The sequence below is a fragment of the Sarcophilus harrisii genome, chromosome 2, assembly GCF_902635505.1.
Source record: "Sarcophilus harrisii chromosome 2, mSarHar1.11, whole genome shotgun sequence".
Classification (NCBI taxonomy): Eukaryota; Metazoa; Chordata; class Mammalia; order Dasyuromorphia; family Dasyuridae; genus Sarcophilus; species Sarcophilus harrisii.
The window spans coordinates 471,960,076-471,985,566 of NC_045427.1; the positions used below are offsets into that span (position 1 = coordinate 471,960,076).

Here is a 25,491-nt window from a genome sequence, read left to right on the forward strand (position 1 = left end):
TATAGGTAATACTAATATATGCTTTTGTAAGTTAATATGTAGTCAGGAAGGGTCCTTGTTTGGATTATTGACCCCCATATCTATTTGAGTTTGATATCACTGATCAAAGATGCACTGATATAAGGTCCTGGTTCTATGGTTTTGCTCACCCCTCTACTGACTTGACTTCTCTACTATTCCTAATTAAGGTAAATGGCATATGTAGAAAAACAAGAGCCATCCTCTAACTGATAAGTAGTCAAAGATATGAATAGACAGTTCTCAAGGAAAGAACTCCAAATTATCAATGATCATTTAAAAAAGTTCTGAGTCACTAAGCATAAGAAAATGCAAATTTAAAACAATTTTGAGTTTTCATTTCATACTCATAAGATTGGGCAGGGGGACAAAGTGACAAACAAGGGAAACAACAATTGTTAGACAAGATATAGGAGGGCAGATGCATTAATGGGCTATTATTAGAGCTGTAAAATGATTGCCATTCTAAAAAGTAATTTGAAATTATACCCCCAAAAGTCACTATACTGTGTTTATCCTTTGATCCCAAAATGCTACCAATAGGCTTGTACCTCAAGTTGATTAAAGCAAAGAAAAATAATCCATATGCACAAAGATATAATAATTTTGTTACTGTTGTTGTAGGAAATAATTGGAAAACAAGGGAATATTGAACAAATCATGGCATATGACTAATAGAATACTATTGCACAGAAAGAAATGATAAAAGAGATCAGTTCATAGAAACATTTGAAGACGTGTATGAATTGATGCAGAATGAAAGGAGCAAAATAAGAAAAACAATTTATATGCCAGTAACAACACTGTAAATAAAAATGTTTATGAATAAGGAACTCTAATCCATGTAGGGACCAACCATAACTCCAAAGTATTCATGAAGAAGTATTCTACTCAAAACCTGATAGAAAAGTGATAGATATGAGATGTAGGACTATATATATATATATATATGTGTATATATATATATATATACATATATATTCAGACATTATACATATGTGGATTTGTTTTGACTTTGTTTTTCATAAAGGAGGGTATTTTTAAAAACTTGAATGTGGAGGAGGTATTAATGAAAATGATGTAAAAAAGAGTAAATAAAAAAAATTGAAGCATAAAAAATTCAAAGAAGATCTGATAAGCTTTAAAAGTGACAATGAGTTTATTTTATGCTATTACATGCTTTTAATAAAAGCAACATATTTATAATATTCTGCTATTTCTTTGTGGGATTTGGGGCAAATAACTCACCTCAGCCTGTTTCCTCATCTATAAAATGAGAGAATCTAGATAATTACTCTCTAAGGCACATTCCCAGTTCTAAATCTAAGCTCCCATGTGCAGGTAAGAGGAGAGGGCCACTGATGTTTCAACTGTAAACCTCACAATATTGCTAAGGGGCAATTCTGTTTCTGTATAGTGAATTCTCTTCTTAAAAGGAGATGGGGGATGATAAAAGTCCGGGTAGGATTTAGTATTTAATCACTATTCCCTCAGGTACCATTCCTAGATACTGGCTCCAGAATTTTCTTTTAGGAAAGGGTACCAGTTGTCTGTTCAGATTTCAAGGCTCAGAATGAAGTCTTCCTCTCCATCTGGAGGTCCTGGCCCAACTTCTTGTTCTGTAAGAAATAATCATCAGGATGATTTCAGAAAGACATGGAAAGACTTACATGAACTGATACTAAATGAAGTTAATAGAACCAAGAAAATATTGTACACAGCATCAACAAGATTATATGATGATCAATTCTAATGGACACTGTTGTTTTTAGTAGTGAGGTGATTCAGACCTATTCTAATGGTTTTGTGATGGAGAGAACCATCTGCACTCAGAGAAAAGATTGTAGAGTTAGTGTGAATCACAACATAGTATTTTCACTTTTTTTTGTTGTTTGCTTTCATTTTGTTTTCTTTCTTTTTTTCCTTTTTGATCTGATTTTTCTTGTGCAGCATAATTGTGAAAATATGTATAGAAGAATTGCATATGTGAAGCATATTGGATTACTAGCTGTCTAGGGGAGAGAGTGGGGAGAAGGGAGGGAGAAAAACATTTGGAACATAAGGTTTTGCAAGGGTGAATGTTGAAAATTATCTATTGTTAAGGACCATGTCTAGTGAGAGACTTATGAAGGACAGCACAGAATTGGTATAGGAATAATAGCTGAGGTGACAGTATGCCCATCATCATCAACAAATTACTGCTGGCCAGGGATAGGATGGTGTTGGAAAAGATTTGTGTTTAGGTATGAACTAGTTAGACTGAATGTTCATTGAGGCCCTTTCCAAAACTGAGAGTCTGACTTTGTGACTATGTGATGATGAGATAGTTTAAGATTAAAGAAGTACTATAGCCAATTTCCATTTGTGAAGTCCGAATTAAATCCAAGCTTAGTTTTTTCTCCAAGGTTAGCAATGACCTTTTAAAGTTTGTATTTTTTTTTATGTGACATGAGGCAATGTGACATGCACAGTGAATAGAGAGCTGCCCCTGGAAGCCTTGACATGAAGTCTTGCCTCTTATTCATAGTGGGCTATATGATTCTGGGTGAGCCATATTATAGAAGATAACATAAACCTATAAATAAAAAAAATATATGAAATGAATACAAAGTGCTTTAGTGGGGTTGGGAAGTAAAAGTAAAACAATTGGAGGAAATCAGAAAAGGCCTTTTATGGGAGATAGCTTTCTGAGCTAGGCTTTAAAGGAAATTAAGAATGGAAGGACCTCCCATACTTATATGAAGTAACACAGCAGAGCTGGATGAGTACTGTATTAGAGGCTGAGGACAAGGATTCAAATCTTGGGTCTAACATTTACCTCTGCCACCTGGGAGGAAAGAAGGTCACTTAACCTGGTTGGGTCTCAGTTTCCTTATCTCCAAAATAATTATGGCTTTCCTGTTAAGACACAGCTCAAGCACTATCTTCTGCTTGAAGCTTTCTTCGTCCCCACTGCCAGGATTCTCCCTCCCAAACTATCTTGGATTTAATTATCTGCTTTATAGATATTTGTATTTATTCTCTTTATATTTATGCCATCTTTCTTTATGTCCTTGTTGTCTTCTCCATTAGAATGCAAACTCCTTGCTAGCAGAGATCGTTTCATTCTTTGTATGTGGATTCCCAGAACCACTTTAGTGCCTGGTACATAGCAGGTCCTTAGTAAATGCTTGGTGATTGATGGTTAGATTAGAAGGCCTCCAAGGTCTCTTTTTGCCCCAAATTTATGACCAAAGGGCCAAGAAGAGACTGAGTCCATGAGGGATGGCCCCTGTCCTAGCATCTACTCCCTATTCTTGGTGGTGTCATCCCAAACAATTCTAGCTTTTCTGCAGGCTTGCACTGGTTGCTCCCTCAGAGGCTCATGGGGTAGAGAGATTTCTTTTCTGGAGGAGCCCTTCCTGATGCTGTGCCAGCCCCAGCTGCAGCCCCTTGCCTGAGGAGGGCCAAGTGTCCCCAGCTCCAGCCGGGGAGCACGGCACCTTGCTCAGGCCCTGCCTTTAATTGCTAACAGCGCAGCAGTCTGGCAAAATGATATTTCAGAGGCGTGTTACTTCTGAAGCTCCTTATTAATCCCAGGTTTTCCCAGAGCCCTGAGCCGGGCTGCAGTCGTCTCCTTCTTCTGAGATCTGGCATGGCTTTGACCGGCTGAATCCCCAAATATGTATCAGTAATCAAAAGGTAGATTTCAGTACAGGGGAACCTGTTTGGAAGAATTCTTCTCATTCCTCCCCTGCTTGTTTTATCTTTGCTTGAGACGTGAATAATTCATGGGGCTCAGTCTGCTTTGCAGTCAAACGCATTCTGTCCACCCCAGCCTGCTCGCCTCTGTGATTTATTATTTAATAATTTGCAGGGCTGCGCTGTTGTAAGGTGAGCATTGTGACTGCTTGCAGAACTGTTACAATCTGGTCTAGTTAGTTGTCCTTTCTTTCCATCTCTCCAAACAGCGCCAGTTATTGATTTTTTTTTTTTTTTACAAACCTCGGCCGTATAATCCCAGGGCTGCTGCTCTCAAAGCTCTTCCTATAAAGGCAAAGTTGGCCCTTCTTCTTGAAAACAAGAAGCCGTGTTTGGATTCACTTTTTTTTTTTCTTATCAATTGTATCTTTTCTCCCCTCCTCCTTTTGTGCAGCAGTCAGTGACAATTCGAGGAAGTGCCACTGGCTTCTCTTAAGGATAAAGGCCCAGACGAAAGCCCCTGTGGGGGAGACACATGCTGCTGATGCTTTCAGTGCCTAAAGAACAAGAGCTGGGCCCAGGAAAAACTTTCCTGGCTTAGAAACTTTTCAAATGCAACCAAGCCACCATGAAGAGAATGGCTGTTTGTTTCCCTTCTTTCCCCTCTGTTGATCGGGTACAGAATTTCCTAATGACTCTAGGATAGAATGAGAACAGATTGCTCTCAGAAAGACCTGGAATTTTCCAGGCACTAGATTTTGTCTCTCCAAAAGTAGGGGCCGCATATGTTTTTATATGACCATCAAGACAGTGGACAAAGATGACTCTAAGTATGCATAAAGGAAGTGACTATCCACAGTCCTGAAAAGCAGTCTCTACCCTCCCACCCCCACACTCTCAGGTCTCTGCTCAACATGGTACCTGAAATTCTATCATTAAAATTACTCATTCATTCCTTTGGGTCAAGGAAGTAGAATTCCAGGAAATTGTTAAAATGCACACATGTTACTGGAAGGAAGAAAGAAGGGAAAGAAGGAAGGAAGGAAGAAAGGAAGGAAGGAAGGAAGGAAGGAAAGAAGAAAGGAAGGAAGGAAGGAAGGAAGGAAGTGTTTTTAAAGCATTGCTATGTGCCAGATACTATGCCAGGTACTCACTATGGAGTACTTGGAATCTCATGGCTACTTTTGACACCTCTGTCTACATGGCTGCCAAAAGGACATCCTTAAGATATACTCTTATGATACTCCCCCCCCCCCCAAAGAATCTTCAACAGCTCCATAAAGAACAAAATTCACACTCCCCAGACTGGCTAAATGCTTTCACTTTCTATCTTTTGAGATTATCTATCCTCAGGAATCAGAGCTTGAAGAGATGTGACATAAAACCATAACAAAAGAGCTAGAAATTACTGTAGTTCTTACTATAGAGAACATGTTCATTCCTCATTTTAAAGAGAAGGAAACTGAGGCTCTGAGAAGTGAAATTCTTGGCCAAGATCCTACATATAGTAAATAATAGGACCAAAATTTTAACTCAGATCTGATTCAGCTTTTCCATTCCATCACTGAGAGGAGATAAAGAACCAAGGAAAAATCCAGAGCCTAGGGGACTTCCCAAACACAGGAGAGCTTGTTATATTTCTTCAGTGATGGTAAGTGGTGGTGGAAAGAAGGGAAAAGTTGGGTCTTGAGGAAAAGAAAGGGGGAAGAGAATATGATAGGAGGCTCTTAAGATGTCATAATCAACCTCATAATCTTATCCAAGATTGTTGGACATAGGGCCCAGAATTAAATGCAGACTTCTGTTGAACCTCTGAAAGTCTGACTATGCTTATTTGACTGTGTGAACCTGAACAAGTCATTTATTCTCTTAGACTTTCAGGATACTTGTTTTTAAAATGGGGAGAGCATTCTCAGTTCTTTTCTGTCCCCTCGTTATCCACTCAGAGATTTCCCTACTTAACTATTTATATGGGTATGATCTCATTCATCAAGCTGGTGTTGATAAAAACCTTTCCATATTTTCTTAATTTCTGTGACTGTTTTCCATTTCCTTTCATAGATACTTCCAAAAGAGCCATAGGGTCAGAAGCCTTCTCTTTTTAATAGAAAAGCCCGTTAATACCAATTACCTTAATTTTCCCACTTCTCATTGGGCCTTAGGACCACATTACTGTAGTGATGTTACTCTCTCTAAAGGTTACCAATGATCTTTTATCTTTAAATCAAATAATTTTTTCTTATTCCTCATTTTTTAAAAAATGAACTTCCCCACCACTTTTGGCCTTATTGATTCCCCACTGTCCCCCCTCCTTCTTTTGCATGTTCTCCTTTCCCCTTGTATTTGTGACACCATTCTCTTCAGCTTCCTGTTAGCTGTTTGATCACTTCTTTGTCTCATTTGCAAGGCTATTATCTATGACCAATCTCCAGTTGCAGATAAATCTCTGCCTAAGCTTCTTTGCTCATCTCTCTCTCTAACCTCTCTTTTGATGATCTCATCAGTTCCCTTAGGCTTAATTATCATCTATGTTAAGATGACTCTCAAATCTATATTTCCATTTCTTTTCACTCTCCCGACTTCTTGTTCCCCAATGCAAGATAGCTGCTGTCCATCCCAGCCAGATGTTCCAAAGGCACCTCAAATTAGCACATCCAGAATGACATTCACCATACTCTGAACTATCCTTTCCCCCACCCTTATTTCTTCTGTAAAACAAACAGACAGACAAACAAACACCACAGTCCTTCACACAGGTTTAAAACCTTTGAACCATTCCCAACACTTCTTCATACTCCTATATCCAATAAATTTCCAGGGATTGTTGATACCACATCTACAATACTCATTTGCTTCCATTTTCTCTACTCATGTGGCAACTTTTCTCACCTGAACTATTACAATAGTGTATTGAACTTCCTGTTTTTCTCTTTCATATCCCTGCTTTAATTTCTTTAATGTATGTTCTACATAGAGGCATCAAATTCAAATAGCACATAAGGAACCCTGTGGGCTACATATTGACTTAATTTTAAAATGTAATGCTAAGGTTTGGTGTGTTTTTATTTTTTTTGTTAAATATTTCCCAATTACATTTTAATCTGATTCAGGCTTCATTATGGAATGTTGGGGATCTCATGGTCAACTTGAACCTCTACTCTACATGACTGCTAAAAGGACATTCCTAAGGTATACCATTATTTCCCTAAAAAACAATCTTTAGTGGACTAAGTCTGTATCCCAAAGAGATCACAAAAGATGGAAGAGCAAAAATATTTGCAGCTTTTTGTAGTGACAAGGATTTGGAGACTGAGTGGCTGCTGATCAATTGGGGAATGACTGAATAAATGAATGTAATGGAATATTATTGTTCCATAGAAATGATGAGCAAGCTGATTTCAGAAAGACCTGGAAAGACTTGCATGAATTGAGACTGAGCAAAGTGAGCAAAATCAGGAGAACATTATATTCATTAACCACAATATTGTGTGTTGATCAACTATGATAGGCATAGTTCTTTTCAGCAACACAGTGATCCAAGACAATTCCAATAGACTTCCGATGGAAAATGCCAACTGCATGCAGAGAAAGAACTATGGAAACTGAATGAGGATTGAAGCAAATTGTTTTCATCTTTTTTTGTTTGTTTGTTTTTTCTCATGATTTTTCTCTTTTGCTCCAAATTTTCTTTCACATGACTGATATGGAAATATGTCCAAAATGATTATACATGTATAACCTATATCAGATTGCTTGTGTCTTGGAGAAGGAAAAGGTAAGGGGGAGAGAGAAAGAAAAAAGATTTGCAATTCAAAATTTTACAAAAATTAATGTTGAAAACTATCTTTACATGTAATTGGAAAAATAATATATTGTTAAATAAAAAATAAAAATAAAAATCCACTCATAGGAAAAGTAAGAGAGTCTTCAGTGGTTCCATAGAGAACAAAATTCATGTTACCCAGATTCATATTTAAAGTTTTTCACACTTTGACTGCAGTCTACTTTTCTAGATGTTTTACACTATTCTTTCACATAGTACCCATTTCAGATAATTGGACCTACTTAGTGCTCCCTGAATACACCTTTAATACATAAATTGTCCCTCATACTTTTTTTTCTGGCCATCTTTAAGTAGCATAGCCTACTCTCCCATCATTTTTCTTATCTCCTTCCCATTGGTGACTGAGTTTTCCTTGGTGGGAACCACCCCAGACTCTGATAGATTAGTTCTCTTATCTTGCCCTAATCTTAGATCTCATTTCACTTTCCAGTTTCTTCCAAATGATACCTTCACACATGTATCTCACCTCCTCCCCTTTCCAGCTTTCCTTAATACCTTGTTTTGTTTTTTAGAATGTAAGCTCTTTGAGAGCAGGTTCTGTTTTACTTGCTTGTATTTGTTTTCCTAGTAGCACAGTATTTAATATATAGTAAATTGTTCTTCCTCCCTCCTTCCCTTCCTCTCTTTTCCCCTTCCTTTTTCCTTCTCACCCTCCCTCCCTTCTTCTCTCCTTCCTTCCCTCCCTCTGTCTCTGTCTCTATCTCTTTCTCTGTCTTTCTATTTCTTTCTCTGTCTCTCTTTCTCTGTCCCTCTCTCTGTCCCTGTCTGTCTGTCTGTCTGTCTCATTCTTCTGCTTCTCATAATCTTTTCAAGACTCATCTCAGATGCCATCTACCACAAGTTTTTTTCCTCATCCTCCTAGTAGTTAGTGCTTTCTCCATATCAAATTCCAATCCTTCTTGTTTGTTTAAAAGTTATAGCCTCTTCCAGTAGAAGCTAAGCTTGTTGAGGGAAAGTTTTCTTTTTTAAATTAATCTCCATTGCTTAGAACAATTTAATAAATACATATTGAATTAATAAATGATAATCATCATTTCTTCAAAGAGTTTAATTAATACAAAAACCTCAACAATAACTTCAGAGTCCAGAAAACATTTCAGTCAGCAAATGTTTTAAATATTTTTGCCTAGAGAATAGATACAGCAGCCAAGTTCAAACTTTACTAAGAGTATGAGCTCATTTGCAAAATATTACAGAGGAGAATAATAGAAAATTATAAGCAGTATCCCCTCACAAAACATCACAAAGGAGGAGAAAGTAAACCTGCAGAAAGTTACCTAAGGTACCCAGAACATTAATAGGTAAAGATAGAAGGAAGATCATGAAGTATGAAATGGAATGGATCTGTTAATGAATGTGGTATTAAAGGTAGAGTATTGCTCTTGGAACCAGGAAGACCTCGGCTCAAATTCTGTCTCTGATGTGTATTACTTGTAGGACCACGGTGTTCAATGTGCCAATCAGTGTCATCCCACTGACTCTGAACTAATTCTTCCCACTCTTTTCACAATTACCTTTAGAACCTAGTTCTTTCTTCACCCAGTTTTACTCCTTAGTGCTTCTGCCGGACCTGTGTCTCTGCCTTAGTTATCTCAGCTGTCTCAGAAGATATCTCTGAGAGTTTCATGGTAGAATTTGATTCCTGTAGGATGAGAAGATGTGATGTATTTCAGTAATTGGGTCATTGCTCTTTTTCTTCAAATCAAATTTTCTTCAAATAAGCAACCTTATGATTGCTACTTGAAGGGGGAAAAAAGGAAGCAACTCTGTCTTTTCCAAAGGAAATGACTTAATTTAAAGTTTACTGGGTCTTTTCCTTAGCTGGGAATTAAAGGGGATGTGATGTTTCAGGGTGAGAAAAGTCAGATGAGTCTACCTCTAGCCCTCAAACCCCATATGGAAGTGGGGATGAGGCATCTGCATAGAGCAAATCCCATTCCCTGTCATCCTAGAGAGCTTATCCTACACTTTGCTGGGATATCACCAGATCTAGACAAATTATATCTCTGATTCATTAGCTAGGAGAGGAAATATCTGATCATTAAGAAAGTAAATATTTCCTTCTGAAACTATTAATCCATCTTCTATGGAAGATGTTATTTCTAGCAAAAATATTCCCAATCCCAAATATTATTTTCATCAGAGGCTCAAAGTCTTCTGGATCTTTAGCTGGGAATGGGAAATGATGAACTAAATTCTCTGGGCTTATTGCCTATCCACTTGAATAGACAATGAATAGTGTGTTTAGCTTACCCTTCCAATTTCATAAATTTTCCCTTTTGCTCTCACACCTGGTGACAATGGAAGGAGTAATAGGATTCATTGGAGGCCTCCCTGACAAATCTCATTAGAATATATTGGTTATCTGTATGATAAATTGCTTAGAGCTTCAAGAAGTCTCAGAGGAACCTGGAGTCATCAAAGAGAGAATATAGCAGCTCAGAAAACAAGGACCTCTTCCAGAGGACTGCTCACCAACTCCAACTTTCTGTTCATTGGCTTCATTGAAAAAGCCATACTTTGATACAATAGAGGCCTACTTAGTTAATAAAAACACAGAAATAAAAAATTTCAATGCAGGATCCCTATGCAAGAGGGTTCAAAAAGAAGGATTTATTTTTCTATTCAGGATCATAGGAAGAAACAGGGCTTGGCATAGTTCAGCGTCTAACACTGAGATTGTGAAATAAAGCTGGGCCTAGATCAGGCCAGTAATTCAGTCTGGGTCTATGATACAGAGCAGGTCTTTGCCTAGCATAGCCTACTCAGGCTGAGATAGAGGCAATGGTTATCCCGAGACAATGTTCCAATCCAAGATTGTATTGGGGGCAGTTCTTGGGAACTACTATGACTCCAGTTCATCTTTCCTAGTTAGAACTGTGGGAGGGCACAAGAAACAGAGAATGAGATTCCAGATTCAGCCATTCTGTCCAACACCAAGATTTCCATATAGATGCCCAAGACCAAGACTGTTGAAGGTTGGAAAGCCAAGGAACTATCAAAAATTAGGTTTGTTTACTGGGTTATTCCAGACCAAAGATTGAGAGCCTAGTGTAGCTGTAACTATCAACCCTCTACTCCTACCCTGAGTCTTGTGCTTAAAGAATAGAGTGACTGAAGTGATAAGAGAAGTTAAAAAAGGAAACAGAAAGAAACCTTCACCAACCATCACTAGAAGAAAGGCTGAAAATATAGCAAACAGAAGAAACTTCTGAAGTATTATGATTAAGAGAAACCCAATATAACATTTTGAAACAGATGAAATGATTCTGTAATAGTTATAAATAGAATCTCAGGAAGAAGTAAAAGATATATTGGCCTCAAGGACTCCAAGAGTGGTCTGAAGAAATGAAAAAAGAAATGAAACAAGAGTTAAAAATGAAATTGGACTTCTTGGAAGAAAAATAAGTAATTAGAAAAATTCACCCATGTTGTGGGCTCTTTTGAAGACAGATTGAAACAAACATAATTTAAAATTCAATGATACAACAAGAACTAATAGAACAAAATCAAAAGAAAGTGTGAGATATCTCCCCTATTAAAGGCAAACAGGAAGCTATAAAAAATAGGAGAGAGAGAGAGAGAGAGAGAGAGAGAGAGAATTTTAAAATCCTTGGAATTTATGAAAACCATGGCAAAGAAGAAAACCTGGATACTGTATTTCAAGAGAGCCTAAAAAACTCAAAGAAACAAAAAACCTGTCTAAGACTTGTATTTAAACCTGAAAGCAAAAGAAAAATAAAGACAATCTTCAGGTCAATATCCAAAAGAAATCACAAATTCAACATACATAGAGATGATATTTCCAAACATTAGTACTTCTATGTTAAAGGGGAAAAAATATTACAAACAGCCAGGAAGAAAGAGATTAAGAACCAAGGAACCATAGGCAGGTCATACAAACTTGTGTAACTATGAGAAAGAAAATGAAAACTTGGAATACAATATATCAAAACCTCCAAACTTTCAGGTAATAATAACCTATCCTTGAAAGATGAAAGTAATTCTTTGGGTGGGGGGGAAGAGAGGAGATACTGATAACTGTGGCTTCCAAGCATTTCTGCTGAGAAAACCAAATCTGGGTAGAAACTCTAATATATGCAAATGCAGGAGACAAGAGACATTTAGAAAAGCATACAAGTTGGAGCAACTTGAATGTTTAAATTATTAATTATATCCAAAGAAAAGGAGAACTCATCATCTGCAGAGATCAAAAAGGAAGCAAAGAAAGACAAACTTAAGATTTAGTTTTTTTTTTTGTTTTGTTTTGTTTTTTACAAGAACAAAGAAAATTGGGGACCAAAATACAAAGGTTCTCCAAAGACCTCTGGCTCATGGAGTGGACTGGAGCAGAGAACAGAAGTGTTCTAGCCTTCTCATTTGGGTGTAAATGGATTCTCTTTCCCTCAGGGCCTATGAAGGTATATGAGTATAGGGTGTGAATATCTATAGTATTCTTTCCTCATTTTAAACTGGGAAAGCAACTCTTTTGGTCCTGGGTGCATTCAAACTTATGTCAGAATTGGAAAATGCAGGAGATTTAATGAATATTTTGAAGAAATGGATGGATTCCAGGGAGACAGGATGGGACAGAAAGAAAAACTGACTTTCTAACCCATATCACCCTAACTGCCTATCCTCTCCCTCTTTTGTAGCTAAACTGCATTCTCTCCCATAGTCCCGAATGTGCTTCATCTGTGGGTGAACTTTAGATAGCAGTATGTTTTGTGAATATAAGGCTTTTGGAGAGCAAGGCCACTGATGCTGGGTATTCCCGGCCTTTCCCTGTCTCAGGTTCAAAATCATGTTTTCATCTGTTCTGTCAGACTGCACAGCAGCTTTAATCTATGCCACGCAAATCATTCCCCTCACTCAATTATCAGGAAGCTGCAGTAAAACTTGAATGTTAGGGTCAATTGAGTTTTAATCTCTAAATTCAAAACTAAATAAAGATCCTAGGTATATTATCTGTTCTTGCCAAAATAGAGGATTCCTAGTGGGGTATTTCTTCCTCTGACTTTCAAGTAGCTGATTTTCCTGGGTTCAGGATCTCACGAGCGACCCCGTTACCAGACTGGCAATTTGACAATTAACCGACATTGTCCTAGAAAGAAGCTACTAACAGATCTGACATGGGCTCGAAGGCTTCATACCGGGAGCCCATGAGATTGACAAATCTATTATGGATGCCACATATCACAGATAAATATTTCAATGCCAATAAATAAAGGATGCTGAGGGTTTCTCCTGCTGAATGACTTTTCACAGTTCGTCGCACACAGTAGTTTTCTGGCTCCTCAGCGGCCTCAACTCCCGTCCAAAGTTGGGTGTCCCTGTGGGATTCCACCAGTGGCAGCAGCCAGGTTACATTGTGCTTTCAATTTGGAGGTACAAAGAACCAATTAATCAGGCTCCGTCAAAGAGGATGTAAGATCCCTCTTTGGTGCATTAGGCGCTGTGTGGGCATTGTAAGGCAGACTGCTTTTGTTTTGTGTTCTACTGTGATTACTGTACAATGTGCCGACTTGTCGCACTTAATGACTTCCTCTCCTGCCTTCACTCATTCCACTATCTCCCCCCACCCAGCACAACCTCCCTCCCCAAAGACCTAGAATGTCAATCATGTTGTTGGGTCGACACCATTCTCCCTTTTCCACTTTCCCCAACCTTCTCTGTAATACTACTTCAGTAATAATAACAATCTCTTGTGTTTTGGTATTTGTGACGAGCATAATAAACTACTAATAACTCACGTTCTTAGGGTGTTTTGATATAGGCAGTGAGTAAATTATCATCTTCATATGATGGATGAGGAAACTGAGGTTCAGAGAAGTTAAATGATAGTCACACAGCTTTCAAGAGTCACTGCTTACTCCGAGTCCTAGATGCGTTCTACTTCTCTGTCCTTCCTACAGCTTGTTCTTTATTACCTCCCTATAAAGGAAGCAAGATGGCACAGTGGATAGAGCACCAGGCCTGAATTCAAATCTGGTGTTGGACGCTCAAAGCTCTGTGACTCTGGGCAAGTCACTGAATCCTGTTTTCCTCAGTTTCTTCATCTGTAAAATGATCTGGAAAAGGAGATGGCAAACACTCCAGTGTCTTTACCAAGAAAACCCTAAATGACTAAAACATATCTAAAACAACTGAACAACAAATAGCCCTATGAAGTAGATAGCATTATTATCCCCATTCCAAAGAAGGAATCCAAGACTATGAGAAATGAAACAATTTAGAATTATAGGCTCCCAGAATTGGATATTCCTTCAAAGGTCATCTAGTTTGAGGTAGACCTTATCCAAAGGCTAGCCAGTTGGAAGGCAGCAAGGTAGAATAGAAAGATTTCTTGGAATAAAAAAAATCTCAGTTTGAAACCTGTTTCTTTTGTTTACAACCTGTGAGTCATCTCTGGGCCTCCATTTCCTTTATTGTAAATTTTTTGAGACTGGATTGGATATCCTTTCATGTCCCTTCCAGCTCTTTATTCTTAATTCTATGATTCTCATGAATTATCATTTTATGGAGTAGCTGAGTATCACCCCCCAGATTTCTTAACTCCTCCACTGTACCATGAACCTGGCTTGTTAGAACAGGGCTTTCTGGTCAGCTCCAGAGCTTGTTCCATAGAGGCTCTTTTTTTTTTTTAAATCACTTTTGCCATTTAGTAAATTGAAAACAAGGTATGTTTTTTTTTTTTTTTTTTTTTTTTTTTTTTTTTTTTTTTTTTTTTTTTTTTTTACTTTTGGGTAATACTTTTGAATTACTTTCTTTTTTCTTTCATAAATTTTATTTTACTTCTAATTTATAGAATAAAAACAAGCATTTCCATAGAATAGTATAATAAATTAAAAGATTATATATAAAACATATGCAACTGCAAATTAAATCTATTATATATAACTTGCTATTCCTTTTAAATACACAATAAATTTATCACATAAATTTATTTTTTCTTCTCTTCCTCCATCCTAGAAATGGCTACCATTGAACAAAAATAAGTATATGTCTATAGCTATAATTTGAATACAAGGTCTTTGAAGGCACATACTATGGCATTTTAGCTCTCTCTATTTCTAGCACCTTGTAGAAAGTCTTATAGATAGTAGATGCTGAAAATACATTTAACCAAATTAAATAGGGCATGTATGGAGGAAGGGGATAACATCCTAGATTGTTTCTCTGTTAACTCTTCCTGACTTTTTAAGACATTTAATAGCTGTGTGACCATGTGCAAATCATGTGATCTTTCTGGACTTCAGTTTCCTCATCTGTAAAATGGAGATAACCACAAATAGCAACTACCTCAAGAATTAATTGAGAAAATATATGTAAAATATTTTGTACATTTTAAAAAAGAGCATCATAAATGTTAAGCCTTATTTTTATGTGTTGATGATGAGGCTCGAACAACTTTGTAGTTTTACATTCTAACTGAAATTCTTGCATGCATTTTTGTGTTAGGTAAATGATAATGGGAAGATCTAGAGACCAGGGCTCTAGTCATATTGCAGTCAGTAACTAATCTCATGACTATAGGTATGTATAGTACATTGCATTCTGGTGTGTTCCCGGGGAATTTCCATTATTTTTAAGGTGAGCATTTGTTAAATTATTAATCAGAAAATAGCAACAGAATAAAGACTGAATCCATGGTTTCCTTGGTATAAAGATTTCTTGAATAAGGAAACAACTTGTATCAATGCAAGTAGATAGAAAGCTGTGAAGAAGACACATTTTGAAAATTCATTAAACAAATGAAACAAAAATTTAACTAAATGTATTTTTTAAATTATCATTTAAAAATGAGCTTTGAAAAACTTTTTTTGGAGATGTGATACTGTTCCTGGGAGTATCCAGCAAGTCTACCTTTGGAGCCTATCCCTAGAATCTCTAGCAAAATATTTCCTTTCTTTTGGTCCTCAGTTTTTTCATTTGCCAAATAGAGTTATGTGACTGATCCACTTTGCAGGGATGTTGTAAGGATCAAGTAAGATAAGATACACTAAAGTGCTTGGAAGGTAAAAGTTTGCTAAGCAGATAAAAGGAAATAAAAGTAGTTAGGATGCTACAATTGGAAAGTTTGAAGAGACCTCTACAGCCATTTTGTCTAACCCATAATGAAAAGGAATCTTTTCTCTATTATGGATGATAATTGTGGAGCCTTGCTTGAAGACCTCCATGAAAGAGGAGCCCTTTGCTTTTTAAGGTAGTTCTTCTTGGGGACCTGTATGTGCCAAAATGTTTGTGGCAGCCCTGTTTGTAGTGGCTAGAAGCTGGAAAATGAATGGATGCCCATCAATTGGAGAATGGTTGGGTAAATTGTGGTATATGAATGTTATGGAATATTATTGTTCTGTAAGAAATGACCAGCAGGATGAATACAGAGAGGCTTGGAGAGAGTTACCTGAATTGATGCTAAGTGAAATGAGCAGAACCAAGAGATCATTATATATGTCAACAACGATACTGTATGAAGATGTAATCTGATGGAAGCGGATTTCTTTGACAAAGAGACCTAATTCAGTTTCAATTGATCAATGATGGACAGAAGCAGCTACACCCAAAGAAAAAAAAAACACTGGGAAATGAATGTAAACTGTTTGCATTTTTGTTTTTCTTCCCGGGTTACTTCTACCTTCTGAATCCAATTCTCCCTGTGCAACAAGAAAACTGTTTGGATCTGCACACATACATTCTATCTAGGATATACTAGGACATATTCAACATATATAGGACTGCTTGCCATCTAGGGGCGGGGGTGGAGGGTGGGAGGGAAAAATCGGAACAGAAGTGAGTGCAAGGGATAATGTTGTAAAAAAAATTACCCAGGCAATAAAAAGTTACTATAATAAAAGAAAAAAAAAGGTAGTTCTTCTTGCTTTTGGACAGATGTAATTATTCAGAGGTTTTCTGACATTAAGTTTAAATTTGCCTCTTTGCAACTTGTCCCTATTGTTTTTTGTTTTGATCTCTGAGGCCAAAAAGAACAAATTTAATCTGTCCTCCTCATGAGGACTCTTTAAATACTTGGATAACAGTGAAGGTTTTAGGAAGGAGGAATATATACTTCAAAAGAGAATCATAAATATACAAACACATTCCTCGAGACATAGGGTGATTCTCCTCCCGTTGACATCCCTTCAGTCTCTGGGGAGGGGAAGGGGGATAGTTTCCTAGTTTAGTTCAGTTCCTTTAGGCCCAATCCCAGCCCCAAGTCTAAACACTTCCTCTCAAGGAAATTCAAATTCTAGGCACCCTGGATGCTTTTCAGGCTTCCTTGCTAGGGTCCCAGCTTACAATACTGGCTTCAAGGGTCTCCATTCTAAAACTTCCCATCCCATATGGATTCTTCTAGCACCTGAAGCTGAGAACAAATAATATAAAGCAAACACCTTCAGACCCATTTTTCAGAGCAGGATTAAAAGGATAGCCCAGTAAAAGCAAATCCCTTCACTCTCTTCACTAGTTTGGCACATGACCTTCTTATTGGGCACAGTGGAAAAAATGTGGGAAAAAGTGAGCAGATGTCTTTGTGAAGTCTACTCCCACTCATGAGGTAGGGAATCAGGCAAACTCCAAGTCAGGTAAACTCAGCATACTGAAAATTTGAATTACACTTGAACACACTCATTTCCCCCTCCCTTCCTTGTCTTTTCTTCTCCATGTCAAACACATTCAGTTCTTTCAAATGATCCTCATGTCATGAACTTTTATGTTGGGCTAAAGATCCCATTTCTTCATTCAGAGTTTAAGCCAGCAGGATCCAGCTTCACTTACTAGCCTGAAGTTCCATTAGAGTTTGTCAAATCATTGATTGGCTTGATATTTCCTTCAATAGCTCAGTCTTCTAGGATTCTCATTTACTTTCCAGTTTTGGCAATGTGATAAAATACTTGCTGCATATCTACTGATTATTTGAAAAGTGTCAGAACCAGGGATCAGGCAGCAGCAGTTTGGGCCAAATTAGGGAAGACTGAGTGGGTGCAGGATAAAAGCAAGTCCCCAGGGACAGAAGAGCTACAACAACATGGACAAGCAGAGGCCCCTAAGTAAGACTGTTGTTCTAATATTTCTTCTTTTCCATTGCTTAGGGTCAGATATGATCCTAGAGTCTAAAGTCACTTCAAACCTACGATATAGGGGGCTAAATGGCTTCAGCTGGAGAGGAGAGAGTGCCTCAGGAAGAGAAGCAGCAGGTGATGGTCTCAAGGCCAACATGGAGGGGAGCTGTTTTGCTTTGGAAGCTTTATCAGCTAAGAACACAGAGAAAATTAATATCAATGACAGTTTGGAGTCTTGTTTCCTCAAGAAGCCAAGGACAAAAAATACATCCAATCCCATTCAACAAAATATTCATTAGATTCCTCTTCATGAAAAGCATCATCTTAGGAGCTGGGGAATACAAAGACACAAGAGCAACAATAACAATCATCCTTGTCCTCAACAGGCAACATGGAATGGCAGAATGTGTCCTGGACTAATAACTAGGAAATCTGCATTTAAAATCTCCATTCTGTTACTACCTATGTCAACCTCACTGAATTTTATGTAAATTGGGTAATTTCCCTGGATTCAATGAAGTAATATTTGCAAAATTTTTTTTAAACCTCAAAACTTATAAATGGGACATATTTTAAAATAAGAAATCAATCTGGGAGGTATCTCCAACTACAGTGCACTCTATAATCAATTCAACAAACATTTATTAAGAACCTTCTGTGTCTAAGGCACTGTACTAGGCATGGGGAATGATGTGAAAACAAATAAATAAACAAGATATTCCAAAAATGTCTTTGTCCAAAAGGGAGCTTATGTTATTTTTGGATGCTGAGGGAGTACTATACAAAGCTAAGTGAATTTAAGATAAAATGATTTAAGGGAGCTAGATATATAGAGAGAAACAGAGACAGAAAAAGAAGAGGGGGAGAGAGAGAGAGAGAGAGAGAGAGAGAGAGAGAGAGAAAGAGAGAGAGAAGGATGAATGGAGGAAAGGAGAGAAAAACAGAGACAGAGAGAGACAGAGAGATACATATACACAGAAATGGGGGAGAGAGAGAAAGAGGAAAAATAACATACAAAATAGACATAGAGGAAAAACAGACAGACACAGAGTTAGAGAAAGACAGACAGACAAACAGAGACATAAAGTCAGAGGCAGACAGAGACAGAAACAGAGAGATAGAGACAGAATCAGAAAGAGAGGGGAAGAGAGAGTGAGCAGTAGCGCTTTAGGGACTTTTCATAGGAGATGTACTGTGAGTAGCAAGAAGCAGATTTATATGAGAAATGCTGTGGAGGTAGCATTAAGGACTTAGTAACTATGTGGATTCGGGGGTGGGGGGTAGAGTGAAAGGAAGTCAGTGACTGACATTTCAAACCTGGATGACTAGAAGGATGTTGGTATACTTAATAGAAATAGAGAAGTTTGGAAGAAGAATGGATTTGGTGAATATATATCTGCTTTTGATATTTTGAATTTGAGATAACAGTGGGGGAAAAAAATCTAGATGGAGCTGTCCAGCAGAGATAACCAAAGTCACAGGGAAAGTTCAGTGACAACGAGATATATTTGTCCCAATTTCTAGAGTAGTGAGAAGGGAAAAGACCTTTATGTGAATGCATTCATTGTCATATAACAAATTAACAAATGCTTTACTTTTCCAGGACTATTGACATCTGCTACTGAATTGGGATATTGAAATACATAAATACTAGAAATGAAAAAATGCTTATTTAAAATTAAGAGGATTACATTCTAAAGGGAAAGACAAAGATCCATGTAAGAAAATAATTATTAATGACATGGTGATGAAGCTAGGGATGGAACTAGATGATAGGAATACAAAGACAAAAATTAAATAGTTCCTGTCCTCAAGGACATTACAGTCTATTAGGGGAACCACCAAGTACACATGTAAGTATTAGAAAATAAATACAAGATAGTTTTCTTGTGGGGAGGCATGACATCTAAAAAGAGGCATTAGGAAAGGCAATTTGTAGGGAATAGAATTTGAACAGAACTTAAAATGAATTAAGGATCCAAGACAGTTCCAAAATGTTTAAGATGACTAATGATGTCATCCACCTCCAAATAATGTACTGATGGAGTCCGAATACAGATCAAAGCATACTTCTTTTCCTCTATTTATTTTTCTTGTTTTTTTGCTTTCTTTTGCAACATGTAAATAGGTTTTGCATGACTGTATATGTATAGTCTATATCAAATTGCTTGCCTTCTGAAGGAGGGAGAAAGGAGGGAACAAGAGCAAGAATTTGGAACTCAAATGTTTTCTTAAAATGTAAAAATTGTTTTTACATGTAATTGAGAAAAAATAAAATAAAATAAAACAACAACAACAAAAAAGAGAAATCAGAATTCTAAGAGGCAGGTGTGAAGGAGTTTATATCCTCAAAGGATGGCCTATGCAAAGGCATAATGATGGAAGGTGAAATCTCATCTGGATAAAGCAGTAAGATCAGTTTGTCTGTATTTAGATAATGTGAAGGGGAATAATGTTTAATATGTCCAAGACAAAGAATTAAGCAATGTAATACTGTAGAATCATATTTCATCTAGTGCTGGTTATCTAAATGGTGTTAGCTGAGCTCACTAATGATTCCTGTCACCAAAAAACAATGTTGATGGGCTATTGGCTCCCATAACTCTGTGGAGGACAATAATACATAAAATGGTCTGATTTACTGAGAATTATTCTCATCAGCAGGTCCTTATTTGGATACACTGATAGATCTATCATCTCATCAGTATGAGTATTTCTTCTAATGAGACATTTCTTCTCATCTGATATAACTCTCGTGCCTATCCCTTGCATAAAACGCCAACAGGAACCCACAGAATATGTTGATTGTCTTGCCTTTTTCAACATCTCTTGAAATTGTATGGTTACTAATGGAAGGTGCAGGATGTCTACTTTTTCTTGTTGGCCAGCCCATCTCTTTTTCTGGTCCTACATTTTCCAGAAAATGTTATTTTATGCCAAATTTCTTTCCTATATAATTCTTCATTGATAATATACTGTAGCATACTTACATATGTCACACATCTTTTCACTGCCTTTTGGGTTACCAGAAACCCTTTATGGAGTATTTATTAATAATTATCTTCCTGGGGCAGCTGGGTGGCACAGTGGATAGAGCACCAGCCTTGAAGGCAGGAGGACCTGAGTTCAAATCTGGTCTCAGACACTTAACACTCCCTAACTGTATGACTCTGGGCCAGTCACTTAACCCCAATTGCCTCAGCAAAAAAAAAAAAAAGTCATCATCTTCTAGCACTGAATAATGCAATGTAATGTTGTTCATACTTCATTTTTAAAGAGGACATTACAGGATGATGTCTTGACTTACTCATGAGTTGAATTTAAGGGAGGTAGAATTGCATAAAATCAATCTTTCTATCTTTTCTAGAGCCATTCAAGTTCAGTGGCAAGACAAAAGTCAGTATAACAATGCAGTGGATGACCTTGGTCTTTTCAATGATTGACCAAGTTCTTAGTTCTCCACAGTGTCTGTTTCAATTGCCTTCATGGCTATTAGAACAGATTATTTTTATTTGCTTATTCTACTGGGAAAGTCTTCACATGCTTGGGTGGAGTAGACATCTCCCTAAATCACCAAGAAGTTTCAAGCCAATTGGCTACCCTCAACCTGGTTTAGCCTGTCTCTTGAGATAGTTTGGGTGAAGTTAGAAATAGTTTGGGTGAAGGTAGACACCAAAGGCAGTTAAGCAACCCTGAAAAGAGCTGGGGAGCCCTCACACCAAGAGTTCTAGTCTTTCCTAAAAACCCAACACATTCCACTGAAGAACTGGATATTTCTCAAAGAGCTAAGACTAAATTTCTAGATTAGTTCAGTCATGCTGAAACAATGGAAGCAATATGATACAATACTACATTTACTAGCTTGAATTCAGAATTACAGAATCTAAAAGTTGGAATGTAACTCAAAAGACATATAATCTAACTCATTCTAGATTAAAGATCCCCTCTACATTAATAAGTAGATATTTAACTTTTATTTAAAGACCTTAAATGAACTCTCAAGGCATTGTGGTCCAAATTTGAACAACTATAATTAATAGGAAGTTTTTTCTTTATATCAAATCCAAATTTACCTTTTTGCAGTTTCTGCCCATTGCTCCTACTTTTGTCTTCTTGGATTAAGTAGAACAAATATAGTTCCTAATCCACTTAATAATCTTTCAGATATTTGAAGCTGGAGAACAGGTACAATGGTACCATCACCACCTCCTCTCAGATTTTCTTTATGCTAACCATCCTTAGTTCTTTCAACAATCTTTTTATGGCATGAACTTTGCCATTCTGATTGTCCTCTGAATACTCTCAAATTTATTGATGTCTTGTGTATAATGTGTCATCCCAAACTGAACACAAAATCCCAAACTGAATCCAATTGCCACAGAAAAAAAAGATACTTAAGAAAGATCAGTATGATGGCATGCCATATACCCAGATCAATTAGAAAAAAAGAGGGACAGGACAAACAGAAAGAAGTACTCTATGTTGAAGTAAAGTACGTTCCCAAAACATAACCCAAACACACACATACTCTCTCTCTCTCTCTCTCTCTCTCTCTCTCTCTCTCTCTCTCTCTCTTTCTCTCTCTCCTCTCTCTCTCCCATATTTCTTTAGCTATTTGTCGCCTCTTTAATCACTCTCAGCTCTCAATAACTCAGGAGACTATTTTAGTCTGTCAGGAAAAGATCAAAGGGAAGGCCATGTCACATTTTAATTAGCATTGAGTGGCTAAACATTCAGTTTGAGTTTGTGTGGGACTCAATTTGGATTAGGCTTGGATAAGAAATAAGAATGGTGAATTCATCAGTTTTCCAAACACACCCATTACCTTGGACCCTCCAAAGGTTCATCAACAAGAATCCCTTGTGTCCTTTGGGAACTTGGGACTGGCATGATGTTCAAACAAACAAACAAGTTAACCTCTGGGATGGAAATGGTTGAACAGGATCAGGAAATGGAAAACCAACAACAGCAGAGAATGTTTGGGTCTCTAAACCTTTGGTTCCCTAAAGAGAGAATGAATGGTAGGGGAAGATAGGGAAATTTGTCTTCTACTCAGGAAAATTTTCAGTTCATGTCACATGACTATCAGATATATCAAGAATTGGGATCACTGAACCCCTAATACTGACCCACTCTAAGGGAAAACTCAGAATGTATTCTCAGGAATATACCTGTCAGTCACAGAAGGTCATCACCACCATAATCATTCAGTGATCCCCAACCCCAAATACTGGCTCAGTGTGGCCCAGCACAAAAGACTAAACTAGAGAATACACTCAGAACAAGGGAGTCATACTTAGAAGCACATGAAGGATTACTATATTTTCAGTCTTTAAAATATTTCCAGATTTTTCTTCTTCAGTGAGTTCCTATGTCTTTCCTCCCCCTCTTCCAAAATAAGAAGATTCTATACAGATAGTATCAAATATCAGCACTGACCCCACACTTCTCTTTGCTTTTGTGCTCAGGATCTTAAGGATCCCAAATTGGGAAAGGAGCAAGTAACTTTTCTTGGGACCATTGCTGCTGCTTTGCCACTATCCCAGTTGACTTCCTTGCTTTCCATTTCCAGGTAACAGAAATACTCTCCTCTTTATTTCAAAGGCAAAGATATGACATGGATTCTAAATCTTCTAGAAACTGACTTGTAGACAGCAACAGAAGAGAGGTGGACAGGATGGAGTCCAGATGGGAGTGGAAGGTATATCATAAATCAGGTAAGCCAACTGTCAAGTTTAGAATGGTCAGCAAAGATTCTGTTAATGAGAGAAATAGCATCACTGTTAAAGATAGCCACTGGAATTGGTCATGTTTAAGTTGATCAAAACATATAAAACTCACTAAAACATTGAAGAAATATGACATTATATGCAATGTTCCATACCTTGGACCCTAACTTCTGAGAAGAACCAGGGAAAAGTATCTCATCTCTCCTTTAGATGACTAAATTTGTTCTTTATAATTTTGCAGCATTTAGTTTCTAATATTTTGGGGTTCTTTTGTGTTAACCTTGCCATAGTCTCTGTTTATAGAGCTAAAGGGCATAGTTTATACAGTGCTGGACCTGGAATCAGGAAAGCTCATCTTCTTGAGTTCAAATCTACCCTCTGACACTAGTGGTGTGACCCTGGGAAGTCATCTAAACCTGTTTGCCTCAGTTTCCTCTTCTGTAAAATGAGCTAGAAAAGGAAATGGCAAATCACTCCATTATCTTTGTCAAGAATATCCAATACCCCAAATGAGGTCATGAAGAGTTAAGAGATGACTGAAAAACAACAGCAAAAGTCTCTGTTTTTATGGCTTTCCTGACTTCTTATTTTATTTTCTATCAGTTCAGAAAAATTTTCTCATACTTATCTGTAGTCAATTTGATTGTTATTTCTTTACCACAGTAATATTCTAATATATTTGTCTCCATAATTTGTTTAGTCATTCCCAAACTGATGTACCAACAAAAAAAATTTGCCAGTATTTTTATATTCTTTGATGGATTTAAGGGACTGGGTCATGTAATATTGCTTAGATTCAACAGATACTACCCCAGGGCACAGTGATAGGTTCTGAGGCTATAAATATGAAAACCCACACAATTTTTGCCCTCAAAGAGTTTACAACCTAATGGAGGAGTATATATAATATAAAATATAAAAGGCAGAATATGATATGTGCAAAAGAAATACACAAAATACTTTGTAGAAATCTGAGGAAGAAGAGATGACTTCTAATTCTAGACTTCTTAGAGAAGGTAACATTTTGATCAGGGACTTGAAGGAAGAGAATTTCAGTAAATAGGCATGAGGAGGGAAACTAGGGGTGGGAGTTGGGGAAGGGAAGAAGGTCGGTGCTAGCATGAAATCAAAAACCCTTAGATAAACCTTGATCCTGATCAAGCAAGGGCAAAGGTGCTAGGATGGCCAGACAGGAAGAGGCCCTATAATAACATGCCATAAGAAGTTCCAGCTTCTGCTGGGCCAGGAGTACCGTGGCTTATGCCTATGAAAATTACTAGGTTATAAATGCCACCTTGGGCAAGGTTCTCTTTCCAGTCCTTGGGTTTCTGCTGTGGAGGCCACTATACCTGCCACTTTGAATAGGACCACGGATGGCTTCACTGAGATGCAATTATGTGCAGAACTAGTGATGTGCCACATGCAATCCTGGAAGTACAACACAATCAGGGCGTCAATTATTTAAAGCCTAATTAACATAGCTCTGCATGGCTTTTGGGGGGCTTGAACAAGAACACAGAGCATTGTTATAGTGGAAGAAAAGAGAAAATCAAATATTAATGGAAGCTGGCTTTGTTCTCAGCACAGTGAGAGAGGGGTGCTTGTAGAAACTGGATTCCTGCCGTTGCTACAGCTTTAATTAGGAAGGTCGCGAGCTTCCTAGGCTTCCTTAGACTCCTTTAATTTCCACAGAGGGAAACAGCTTCTGAATTTTATTGAACACAGTTGAATTTTTATTTTCAAAAATCAAAACAGAAACATTTCTTGGCATCTGTTATGAGCGCTGGGTGTTATTTGCTCTTTAGAGATAAAGCTGTTTTTATACAGGGAGAGAGTCAGGAAAAAGAGGCCAGAGATTCATCTTGGGAAAGAAGCTCAACAGGGAGACCAGAGTCAGCAGAAAAATTATCCACCAGTCCTAACTCAATCCAGGCTAGAATCCACTTAGGCCCAGGGAGCGTGCTGGCCAATGAACAAGACCAAGCTCCTGTGTTTAACTCTTTAAGTATCAGAGTAAAATATGAGTACACAGAGTTTGCTGAATCAAAAAGCAACTTGATGAAAGTTGAATTGGCCCAAGGGCAGTGGATATATACTAAAGCAGGCTAGCAGAAAAGAGTCCTAGCTATGAGCATAGTGTTATACGGATCACGACTTG

At 37.5% G+C, this 25,491-nt stretch overlaps 1 long non-coding RNA gene across 2 annotated transcripts; it reads right to left on the reverse strand.

Moving 5' to 3' along the window:
* Positions 1 to 1,166: 1,166 nt before the first annotated feature.
* Positions 1,167 to 23,353, reverse strand: LOC116421765. Of its 2 annotated transcripts, none has more exons than XR_004232279.1 (3): positions 23,044 to 23,353; positions 9,058 to 9,185; positions 1,167 to 1,637 (listed from the first exon to the last, which is right to left on the reverse strand). It is a non-coding gene; the product is annotated as an uncharacterized LOC116421765 (long non-coding RNA). The 2 variants fall into 2 exon arrangements; XR_004232280.1 differs by lacking the exon at positions 23,044 to 23,353 and adding an exon at positions 13,297 to 13,550.
* Between the last annotated feature and the right edge of the window lie 2,138 nt (positions 23,354 to 25,491).